Source organism: Camelina sativa, chromosome 15, assembly GCF_000633955.1.
Source record: "Camelina sativa cultivar DH55 chromosome 15, Cs, whole genome shotgun sequence".
NCBI lineage: Eukaryota > Viridiplantae > Streptophyta > Magnoliopsida > Brassicales > Brassicaceae > Camelina > Camelina sativa.
The window spans coordinates 29,549,800-29,562,161 of NC_025699.1; the positions used below are offsets into that span (position 1 = coordinate 29,549,800).

The 12,362-nt window shown below is 42.8% G+C and overlaps 1 pseudogene; it reads left to right on the plus strand.

Moving 5' to 3' along the window:
- On the plus strand, positions 500–10,000 carry LOC109129179 (annotated as a pseudogene).

The following is a 12,362-nucleotide window of genomic DNA, read 5'->3' on the forward strand; positions in this document are numbered from 1 at the left end:
ATATATTTTTTTGGAGTTTTGATATATATTGCAAACAGTAAAACGTATTTAAAGTAAAATCATTATTGTTTATAAGAAAAATTAATTACACAAATATATTTACCTTATTATATTGGTATTATTTCATAATTATTATGCAAGTAAAATTATTGTTGACTAACTTCAAACAAATGTAACCTCTTTTGTCCCATGATTTGAATATTTCATATCATATTTAATATGAATTTCAGTTTGAGCTTAAAACTACAGTAAAACCTCTATAAATTAATAATGTTGGGACTGCAAAAATTTATTAATTTATAGAGGTTTTATTTTATCGATAAATTAATAATTAATAATTTATAGAGAGATTTTCCATATTTAGTAATTAAAAAAAAAGTTTTTAAAACTAAGATTTAATTGTTATAGATAATATTTTATATATTCAATTACAAGGAAAATAACAATTCTCATTTTGGAGAGAAAACTAAAAGCTTTTGATAAAGTAGAAATATTAGAAATGAGGTCTAACAAAAATTAATGTTCATATATATACATATATTTTGATAATTTTATATAATTATTAATTTATACTATTGTTAGGACCATATATTTACAAAGAATTTTCAAAAAAAATATTATTTTATTATATTATCGAATTACAAAATTACACTGGTCCCAACTTGGGACCGGAGAAATTTATTAATTTAGAGAAAGTATTAATTTACCGAGTATTAATTTATAGAGGTTTGACTGTATATCTCTTTTTCATTTATGTTAAGATAATTTGATATATTATTTGCTTTTATTTTTTTTGTTTTTATTGTGAAACATCATTGAAGTCTGCACTCTAACATGAGAGGAAGTGGAATACCAATTTTTTATAACAATATCTTTAGAACAAAAAAATATATGTTTTGATTAGTTTTAGAAAAATATCTGATTTTTAATTCATAATTTTTGTTCAAAAATAAAATAGTTTACTTCTAATAAGAAATATATATATATATATATATATATATTATATATACTTAAAATTAATTATATTTTATAAATTCAGCATTTTAGAACTATATAAAAGTTATTAAATTTTCATTCTATAACTTAAGTACTTCTCTTTTATCAAAATTGTAAATTTCATATTTATTTATTTATATTTCATGTAGTTTTGATCATATAATAATCATTCTCTCATGTTTTTTCACCATCAATCAGATCTCGTATTTGTTTTTATGCTTTTGGATGGGTTGAAAGATATAGTGTTCTAAGAGTTCTTGAGGGAATTCTAAGAGTTCATGGCTTGGTGACAGCTCGGGAATTTGTTGAGCAGATATTGCTCTGATGCTGCTGTGCTTAGCCTATTCATAAGCAGATATTGCTCTGATGGCTATTTTGAATAAAGGTTGGGAATTACTTATGGGGATGAAACACTACTATGGCATCAGACCTGATATTGTGGCATTTACAGTTTTCGTTAATAAATTATGTACGGCAGGTTTTCTAAAAGAAGCAACTGCAGTATTGTTTAAACTCAAACTCTTTGGTATCTCTTAGGATTCTGTATCCGTCAGTTCTGTTATTGATGGGTTCTGTAAGGTAGGAAAACCAGAGGAAGCCATTAAGCTCATTCATTGTTTTCGTCTTAGGCCAAACATTTGTGTGTACAGTATAGCTTTCTGTCAAATATATGTTCCACGGGAGACATGCAAAGAGCATCTACCATATTTCAGGAGATTTTCGAGTTGGGACTTCTTCCTGATTGTGATTGTTATACAAATATGATTGATGGGTATTGAAATCTAGACAGAACAGATAAAGCTTTTCAATATTTCGGGGCGCTGTTGAAAAGTGGGAACCGGCCATCCTTAAAAACATATACACTACTTATTGGTGCTTGCAGCAAATTTGGAAGCATAGTTGATGCAGAGTCTGTGTTTTGGAATGAGAAACTTGAAGGTTTGAAACCGGATGTTGTAACGTATAACAATCTGATGTATGGTTATGGGAAGACACATCAGCTGAATAAAGTTTTTGAGCTTATTGATGGAATGAGATCTGCTGGTATTTCTCCAGATGTTGCAACCTACAATATTGTGATACATAGCATGGTAATTAGAGGATATGTAGATGAAGCAAATGAAATTATCAGTGAGCTTATCCGACGGGGCTTCGTTCCTAGTGCATTTGCATTCACTGATGAGATTGATGCTGATGTGACCTGGAGACGCGGTTGCGGTACGGACGCTTCTTGAGCTCTCGACCAACTCACGAATGGTGAAACTTTCCTCGGCTTCGGATTTATAAGAGAAACAAACGAGGGAAACGGAGTTTGAAACGATTCAAACGAGTCGTTTAGAATGGCGGTCGTGAGGTCTCTTTGTATCGTACGGATGCGGCCGGATGCGACTATCGGGTGAAAGTGGTGGATGCGATGGTGGGAAGAAGTCGAGATGGAACGATGAAGACTCGATGACTTATGAAGGAGAACTCGAGGTTACGAAGGTGGAAAGATGGAAGTGAAGCGAGGGGGATATGAGAATGGATCGAGAGACGACACAAGAGGTTTGGCTCTCCTCTTGATACGGTCTCTAACAAGGTCGAACCCGGTTCGAGGCTTGTTAGGGTTTTCTCAAGGTTCAATCCCGGATTGAAGGAAGAGAAGAGTGAGACAAGTTTCAAGAATCTCTCTTGAAGAAAAGGTTATATTTTCATACAAGTCTAAAGGAGGAACAAAGCATAAGAGGAGTTTAAATAGTTAGGTTTAGGTAGGGGCTTAAGGACACGCGGATTCATCTTGATCCGCACATCGTCCTTCGACGTGTTCTCTTTGCAATGAGAACACGTCGCCACCTTTTGACTAACACGCTAGCCACAAACTCTCCCAACGTTCATAAGTAAAAGCATCAAGAGAGGAATATTCCTCAAAGTTCAAATTTAAACCAAAGACAAGAAATAAAAGAGATAACCGCCCTGGCCTTGCGCGGTAAGCAACTTGGCTTAAGGCGTTGTGCGTTTAGCTCCATGCCTCATTAAAACCTTCTCCGGTAAACCCATTGGGAAAAACCCGGAGTAAGGAAAAAGAGTACACTTCCTTGCTTAACGACTTGATCGTCTTCACTCTTGGGTAAGAGTGAAGACTAAGCGGACTGAGCCTTCAGAGTCTTCATGGGATGGCTGGCGTTGGACGAATGATCAGACAAATAGGTTGAGCCGCTGCTTAGCCGCCTTTGCTGAGCTCTTGGAACGTGTGGTGGCTCCGGGAAGGATTGTTGGAGCCTTGGCCGTGTCTGAAGAGGTTGTCCTGGTCGCATCTGATGCGTCTTGGTCAGGCGTCTCGGTCGCGTCTGGCGTGTCTTGGTCTTCTTGGCCGAGGTCGCGTCCTGCGATCACATCATTCCCTCCCCCTTGAAAAGGTTTTGTCCCCAAAACATCTTCGTCTTCACCTACATCAAACGGAACGAGGTCAGTGACATTGAAAGATGTAGACGTACCAAACTCACCTGGAAGCTTGAGTCGGTAGGTGTTGTCGTTGATCTTCTCAATGACTCAGAATGTGCCATCTCCTCGCGGGCTGAGCTTATCCTTGCGTTTTTGCTGGAACCTCTCCGGCCTTAAGTGAAACCAGACCCAATCGCCAGGCTTGAACAGCATCGGTTTATGTCCTCGGTTGAGAAAGCGTGCGTACTGCTCGTTCCTTTGTTCTATATTGGCTCGAACCTCCTCGTGTAGTGCCTTGACCATTTCTGCTCTTGCGGCTCCGTCTTGATTCTCGGCTTCATTTGGTGGAATAGGGAGGAGATCCAGTGGCGTCAATGGCTTGAATCCATATGCGACCTCGAACGGTGACTTTTTCGTGGACGAATGCACCGCTTGGTTGTACGCGAACTCGATGATCGGAATGCACTCGAGCCAGGAACCTTTGTTGCTTGCGATAGCTATGCGGAGTAAGGCGCCTGTTGATCTGTTGACAACCTCCCTTTGGCCGTCGGTCTGAGGGTGAGCCGCGGTGGAATAGAGGAGCTTCGTCCCGAGCTTTCGCCAAATAGTGCGCCAGAAGTGGCCAAGAAACTTGAGATCCCGATCAGATATGATGGTGCGCGGGACACCATGAAGCCTTATGACCTGACTAAAGAACAAATTTGCCAATTGCACAGTATCGTTGTTCTTGTGGCACGGGATGAAGTGAGCCATCTTCGAGAACCTATCAACAACCACCATGATACTATCTTTATGCGCCAAAAGGGGTAGGCCTAGGATGAAATCCATGGAGAGATCGATCCATGGTGCGGTTGACACGGGCAAGGGCATGTAGAGGCCATGCGGGTGAGTTGTCAACTTGGAAGTGCGACAAATGATGCAACGACCAACGTGTTTCTCCACCATACTTCGCATCTTTGGCCAGTAGAAGTGCTCCTTGAGCACGGCCAAGGTCTTGGTGATACCGAAATGACCTGATAACCCACCACTATGCGCTTCGCGAACAAGCAACTCCCGAATTGATCCATTTGGGATGCACAGCCGTCGTCCTCTGAACAGGAAACCCTCGTGAAGGTAGAACTCGGTGTAGATTCCCTTCCCATGGTTCTGAAAGCAATCTCCAAATTTAGCATCTCCAGCATAAGCATCCTTGATGCTTTCAAAACCCAACACTCGAGCGTCCATAGTAGTGATGAGAGCGTGTCTCCTTGACAAAGCGTCGGCCACCACATTTTCTTTGCCCTTCTTATACTTGATGACGTAGGGAAAATATTCTATGAACTCCAGCCACTTCGCATGAGGTCTCTTGAGGTTAGTTTGGCCGCGGAGATGCTTCAAAGTTTCATGATCGGTATAATCACAAACTCTCTCGCCAATAGGTAGTGTTGCCAAACCTCCATGGCACGAACGAGGGCGATAACTCCTTGTCATACGTAGGGTAGTTAAGCGTGGCTCCACTAAGCTTCTCACTAAAATACGCCACCGATTTGCCTCCTTAAGTCAAGACAGCTCCGACCCCGACTCCCGAAGCATCGCACTGAACCTCAAAAGTTTTGTTGAAGTCAGGCAATGTGAGCAAGGGGGCTTGTGTGAGGCGTTTCTTGAGTTCGGTAAACGCCTTGTCTTGTTCTTCTCCCCATTGAAACTCGCTGTTCTTCTTGATCACGGAGGTGAGAGGCGCGGCGACCGTACTGAACTCTCGCACGAACCTCCGGTAAAAACTTGCTAGGCCGTGGAACGACCGGACTTGAGTGATACTTGTTGGCGTGGGCCACTCCTCTATTGCACGTATCTTCTCTCCATCGACTTTGAGGCCCTGCGAACTCACAACAAAGCCTAAAAAGACCAATTCATCAGCAGCAAGCACGCACTTTTTCATGTTTGCGTAGAGTTGCTCTTCGTGGAGAGTAAACAAGACAGCCTCTAGGTGTTTAACATGATCGGTCAGGCTAGAACTATACACTAATATATCATCAAAATAAACCACTACGAATTCGTTGATAAACGATCTTAAAACATGGTTCATAAGACGCATAAAAGTAGAGGGGGCGTTAGAAAGACCGAATGGCATTACCAACCATTCGTACAAACCCTGTTTTGTTTTGAAGGCCATCTTCCACTCATCGCCCTCCTTCATACGAACTTGATGGTAGCCACTCTTCAGGTCGATCTTTGAGAAGACGCTGGCGCCACTTAGTTCGTCGAGCATATCATCAAGGCGTGGGATCGGGTGTCGATATTTGATGGTGATGTTGTTGACGGCCCTACAATCGACGCACATCCTCCATGATCCATCTTTCTTTGGGACTAAGAGCACTGGCACGGCACACGAACTCAAGCTCTCTCGAACGTAGCCTTGCACCATAAGTTCTTTGACTTGTCGCTCAAGCTCCTTCGCCTCTTCGGGGTTGGCACGGTAGGCTGGCCGGTTGGGAAGCTGCGCACCTGGTACGAGATCGATCTGATGCTCAATGCCTCTGATTGGTGGTAGGCCTTTGGGAAGTTCTTCGGGGAACACATCGGCAAAACGCTTAAGGACGCCGCGTATGACCTCCGGTAAGGCTTCTAGTGAGCCATCAAGACCTGAAAGCAACGCATCTCGAAACACCATCAAAAACACTTGGGCTGAGTCCTTAAGGGACTTTCTAACATCGCCATACTGAATCAAGAAATTCTTTTTATCGTTCGAGTCTTTGGACAACTTGTCTTGCATTTCATGAACTTGCATGGGGCTAAAGGGTTTCAAGCAAATATGTTTGTTGTCATGAACGAAAAAGTATTGGTTAGTGTGGCCGCAATGTGTGGTGCGCTTATCAAACTGCCATGGACGCCCCAATAAGAGGTGGCTAGCTTGCATAGGCACTACATCACATAGGACTTGATCCTTATACGGGCCGACACTGAATGGGACCGTGACCTGTTCCTTTACATGGATCACGGTCTTATCATTTAACCATCTCAAGCGGTAAGGACGGAGGTGGTTTTTGGTTTCGAGAGAAAGTTTCTTGACAAGACTGGAACTTGCCACATTAGGGCAAGAACCTCCATCTATTATCAAGCCACAAAATCGACCACTTACAGTGCACCTCGTGTGGAAGATGTTGTCGCGTTGGTTGGCGTCGTTAGTGGCTACGCCGGCGTTTAAGATGCGGCGTATCATTAGCAGTTCTCCAACCTCGGGCTCCGCAACAGCTTCTTCCAGCTCAGCTTCTCCTCGAACATTCTCCTCGGTGGCCTCATCGTAGGACTCGATCTCGCCAGCCTTGGTCAGTATCATTGTCCGTGCGTTCGGACAATCACGAGCGTAGTGGCCTCTCCCTTGACACTTGAAACACATAATGTCTCGGCTCCAGACATCGGTGGTGTTGCGTCACGGATCTTGGCACTCATTGGAGGCCGGCTCCCTTGGTTTAAAACTCGAGTCCGCACTGGCCGCCTTTGACTTCTCTGGCAATCGGTTTAAAACGCGTTAGGAGTCCAATTCGAAACTCCTTGAGTTCGGCCACGAGGCGCAGAGGCACTCTTCTTCTTGATTTGAGTCTCAATTTGCACCGAGAGGTGCAACAACTCTACAATGGTTTGATAGGGTTTGCGCTCGACCTTGCGCGCAATGCGTTCTTGCAATCCGTCCAAGAACTGAGCCATAAGAGACTCTTCGGAGTCATCGACTTGCAACCGGTTGCGCAAGTGTTCAAACTCCTCATAATACTCCTCCACAGTTCGCGCCCCTTGCATAAGTCGCCGGAACTTCTTTTGGAGCTCGCGGTGGTAGTATGGAGGCACGTAGCGCCTTCGCATTTCTACTTTCAAGACCTCCCAAACGGTGATAGGTCGGTCACGGTTGCGTCTTTGCTCAGCTTCGAGTCGATCCCACCAGGTGAGGGCATGATCGGTGAATTGAGCCACCGCATATTGGACCTTTCGCAGCTCTGGATAGGCATGACACGAGTATAAGTGTTCCATACGGCTTTCCCATTCAAGATAGGCCTCGGGTCTGATTTTCCCGTGAATGTGGGTGCGATCATCTTGTGGTTCGGCTCGTGATGTCTTGGACCTTCGTCGTACTGATCATCATATCGGTGCCGTCATCTAGGCCGCGTTTCAAAGTCCTCATCGGACTGATCACTCGCCGGCTCTCATCGTGGTCGCCTCGCGGGTAAAGGATCCTTGCGGGGAGGGTTCATAAGCTCAATCCTTGTGAGACGATCGGCAAGCTGCTCTAGACCGGTACGTAATGCGGCGAGGGTGACGCCAATCTCTGGTGGCGCTGGTGGAACTTCTTTGGCCATCGTACGGACTGGCCGTTGGTGACGTTGTGCGGTTTGCGGTGAGACTTGAATTTAAACCTCGCAAAAGATTAATTACAAAAAAGTAAACACGCGTGAGTTTCACTCGTTCAAGAGGACCACACAAAATCTTGTTTCACCACAATGATTGAAGACAGCTATGCCACATTCAAACCTATGACTAAAACAAATAAAGCAAAAGTGAAAGTGCAAAACGACAAAGACTACTTTATGACCAAAATCAAAAACGCGTAAGCAAAAACACACTCCTAGCTTTATCGATCTAAAAGTGGACTCATAAGAACACAAACGAACAATAATATGAACACGATGATCAAAATCGAAAGCTAACAACCTAGGAACGCAATGAACAACCGCAAACATGCACCAAATTAAACCAAATGAGCAAACGAAACCTATGGAACTAAAAGATACAAGCTTTACTACCAAATAACCAAAGATTCAAACTTTAAACGAAATGGAAAAGTTTTGGAAAGAAACAACCTCGTAGGAGCTCTGAAGCTATGATACCAAGCTGATGTGACCCGGAGACGCGGTTGCGGTACGAACGCGTCTTGAGCTCTCGACCAACTCACGAACGGTGAAACTTTCCTCGGCAAAGATTCTCGGCTTCGGATTTATAAGAGAAACAAACGAGGGAAACAGAGTTTGAAACGAGTCGTTTAGGATGGCGGTCGTGAGGTCTCTTTGTATCGTACAAATGCGGCCGGATGCGACTATCGGGTGAAAGTGGTTGATGCGATGGTGGGAAGAAGTCGAGATGGAACGATGAAGACTCAAGGACTTATGAAGGAGAACTAGAGGTTACGAAGGTGGAAAGATGGAAGTGAAGCGAGGGGGATATGAGAATGGATCGAGAGATTACACAAGAGATTTGGCTCTCCTCTTGATATGGTCTCTAACACGGTCGAACCCGGTTCGAGGCTTGTTAGGGTTTTCTCAAGGTTCAATCCCGGATTGAAGAAAGAGAAGAGTGAGACAAGTTTCAAGAATCTCTCTTGAATAAAAGGTTTTATTTTCATACAAGTCTAAAGGAGGAACAAAGCATAAGAGGAGTCTAAATAGTTAGGTTTAGGTAGGGGATTAAGGACACGCGGATTCATCTTGATCCGCACATCATCCTTCGACGTGTTCTGTTTGCAATGAGAACACGTCGCCACCTTTTGACTAACACGCTAGCCACAAACTCTCCCAACGTTCATAAGTAAAAGCATCAAGAGAGGAATATTCCTCAAAGTTCAAATTCAAACCAAAGACAAGAAATAAAAGAGATAACCGCCCNTGACTAACACGCTAGCCACAAACTCTCCCAACGTTCATAAGTAAAAGCATCAAGAGAGGAATATTCCTCAAAGTTCAAATTCAAACCAAAGACAAGAAATAAAAAAGATAACCGCCCTGGCCTTGCGCGGGAAGCAACTTGGCTTAAGGCGTTGTGCGTTTAGCTCCATGCCTCGTTAAAACCTTCTCCGGTAAACCCATTGGGAAAAACCCGGAGTAAGGAGAGTACACTTCCTTGCTTAACGACTTGATCGTCTTCACTCTTGGGTAAGAGTGAAGACTAAGCAGACTGAGCCTTCGGAGTCTTCATGGGATGGCTAGCGTTGGACGAATGATCAGACAAATAGGTTGAGCCGCTGCTTGGCCACCTTTGCTGAGCTCTTGGAACGTCTGGTGGCTCCGGGAAGGATTGTTGGAGCCTTGGCCGTGTCTGAAGAGGTTGTCCTGGTCGCGTCCGATGCGCCTTGGTCAGGTGTCTCAGTCGCGTCTAGCGTGTCTTGGTCTTCTTGGCCGAGGTCGCGTCCTGCGATCACATCAGATGGGTTCTCAAAGAAGGGGGATGTTCAGGAAGCGTTTCTTTTGTGGTTCTACATGGCTGATCTTAGAGCGCAACCTGATGTTGTAACATGCAGTGCATTACTTCATGGCTATTGCAGAGCGCAAAGAATGGAAAAAGCTATTGTTTTGTTTAATAAGGTGCTTGATGCGGGGCTAAAGCCAGATGTGGATTTGTATAATACGCTCATCCATGGATATTGCAGTGTAGGAGATATTGAGAAAGCATGTGAGTTGATTGGTTTGATTGTTCAAAGGGGAATGCTTCCAAATGAGAGTACCCATCATACACTTGTTCTGGGGCTTGAGGGGAAGAGATTTGTGAACTCAGAAAAGCATGCATCCATGCTACTTGAAGAAATTGTTGTTGCAAATGGTGTCTGATATCTGGAGGATGATAACAGATCACATTATGCAGCATCATATTTAACTCTCCCACTTTGTTTCCCTTCTTCTAATATGCAAACACAATTCGATACCTTGGAAGCTCAACGAGAGCAGCTGGAAAAAATAGAAACAGTGAGGTTGTTGGAGCAGAAACGGAGGAAGCTAGAGTTGATGATAGCTATAGATAGGAAAGGGAAAGCAGCTTTACTAGAATGGAATCAAAACCATATCGCAGATATCCCGTAAGCTTTTCGTTTAGGCTTTTCTGTTATATCTGTGATTTCAGTATATTTTTCCTTGAGAATACCCCTCCTGATTGTAGTCAGATTTGATGATTTCTTTTGAAACTAGTTGCAGACTCAGTAATGATATGTAAACTCTTTTGTAAAGAATTTCATTTGTTGACGTCCAAAAGTGATGAAAAGGACTTCATGGTAAGTTATGAACTGTGACAATTTTAGAGAAGCTAATAGTAAATTATTTTTTTCTGAAAGCAATATTCATTACTAGCTTCTCTAAGATTAATATTAGCAGCTGCAATCTTTACAAAGTGGTGAAGCTTATCTCTTGTGGATGTGTTATACCACAAAATGTTACTCTTGTAAGAACACTGTCAAATGCAACACATGCTTAGAGAAATTGTATGCATATGTCTCAGTGAAGCTTATCTCTTGTAGATGTGTGTTTCAGGTCTGTAGCTGTTGGGAATGGCCATTCCTCAAATCATACAACGAATCAATTTTAAACCTCACATTCCCTGCACTTCAAAACATCCGGTAGTCCCTTTAGACATGTTGATCGAAAGATTGTTCAGCTCTTCCATTGAAACTAGTCTACTGAACGTATCCGAGTATCAAGATCCATTTGCTGCATTGCATATTACTGGGCGTCGCTTGCAAACTTACCAGATGATCCTCAATTTTTTACCGAACAGTCTCAAGTAAGCTTTCTTGAAGCATCCACTCACTGAGACTTGAACCTTGATAAATCAAAACACAGACTTCTCTTGTGTAACGGTGTGTGTCTTTTAGCTAGAGATAACAACTAAAAAAGGAAAGCCTGGATTTTTCCATGGCCTATTTGATTTCTATATATAGTGTGTGTAAGGGTTTTAAAATCACCTGATATGTTAGAATTATATACAGCACGGCTTAAAAGAAATTGGTACGTGTTATCATCGATCGGTTGAGAGTGTGTGGAACTACCAGTTCTCAAACAGAGAGAATTGCCCAAAACTTAAGACATGGGCGCTTCGGAAGTGGTGAATTGGACACAGTTGTTGTTTGAGGCTATGTGGGTGTTTCTTTTCTTCTTGCAGCCGCCGATGTAAAATATGAGAGAATGAAGAAAAGACAGGATTAGGTCGCACCGGAGATTGCCTGCCAAATCCGTAATGAGATTCAAGTGCATGTCAAAGTTTTGGTCATCTCTGTTGTGTTCCAGATATGTTTGCAACAGTTTCCTTATGGTCTCATCTCAACATCGTCAACCTCGTCTTTACATGTGTTTAGTGGACCCCTAAGTCTCTGCTCCTATCATCCGCTCCAGCCACTTCTCCCTCTTGTTTAAAATTCGACAAATCTCTCACTATTCGCGAGAGTGGAGGCTATTTCTTGCACGTTCTTCGTGGCTTCATGTGATATCGACGTTACTTCAAGTTGCATATTTATAACCCAAGCACCAGAAAACTTGTGATCTTACCCTCCATAGAATCTGACATCAACATTATTTCTTCCAGTACTTTCTCGCCCACGACCCTTTTAACGATCAGTACAAACTACTCTACATGATCACTGCATCACCACATGGTGGAAAGGTTAGCTCAGAGCATTGGGTCTTTGTACTAGAAGCTGGTGGTTCGTGGGAACGGGTTGCAAAGGATTTTTCTCCTCATCTTGCTTCACCACTCGAACTGAATTTAAATGGAGTGTATGGTGGAAAAGTAGCAGTTTTTGACATCACCTGTCTTAAAGAGACTGGTACGGTGGATCTATGGGTTGTGGAAGATTGGAGGAAGAAGGAGTGGTCGAGAAAGAGTATGTTTTTGCAGCCTTCTCAGATGCATCTAGTCACGGACAATGAACTTATGGAAAAAGTTACCAAAGGCAAGATTATCCTCATACCGTGGTTTCTCCATTTTACTTTCTCTGCTATGATCCTCAAATCAATGATTTTAAAAAGGTTGAGATCAAAGGATACCAGATTACTGGTTTAGTAATCTTGACTTTGATCCGACCAAATATTTTGACATGGCTTTTATGGATCCAACTGAGAGCGTCGTGCACATGGAAACTTGAGACTCGGATGGCATTATTCGATTAAGCTAGCGATAAATGACAGCTTCTACTTCTTAGTAAATGATATTTCATGTGATTC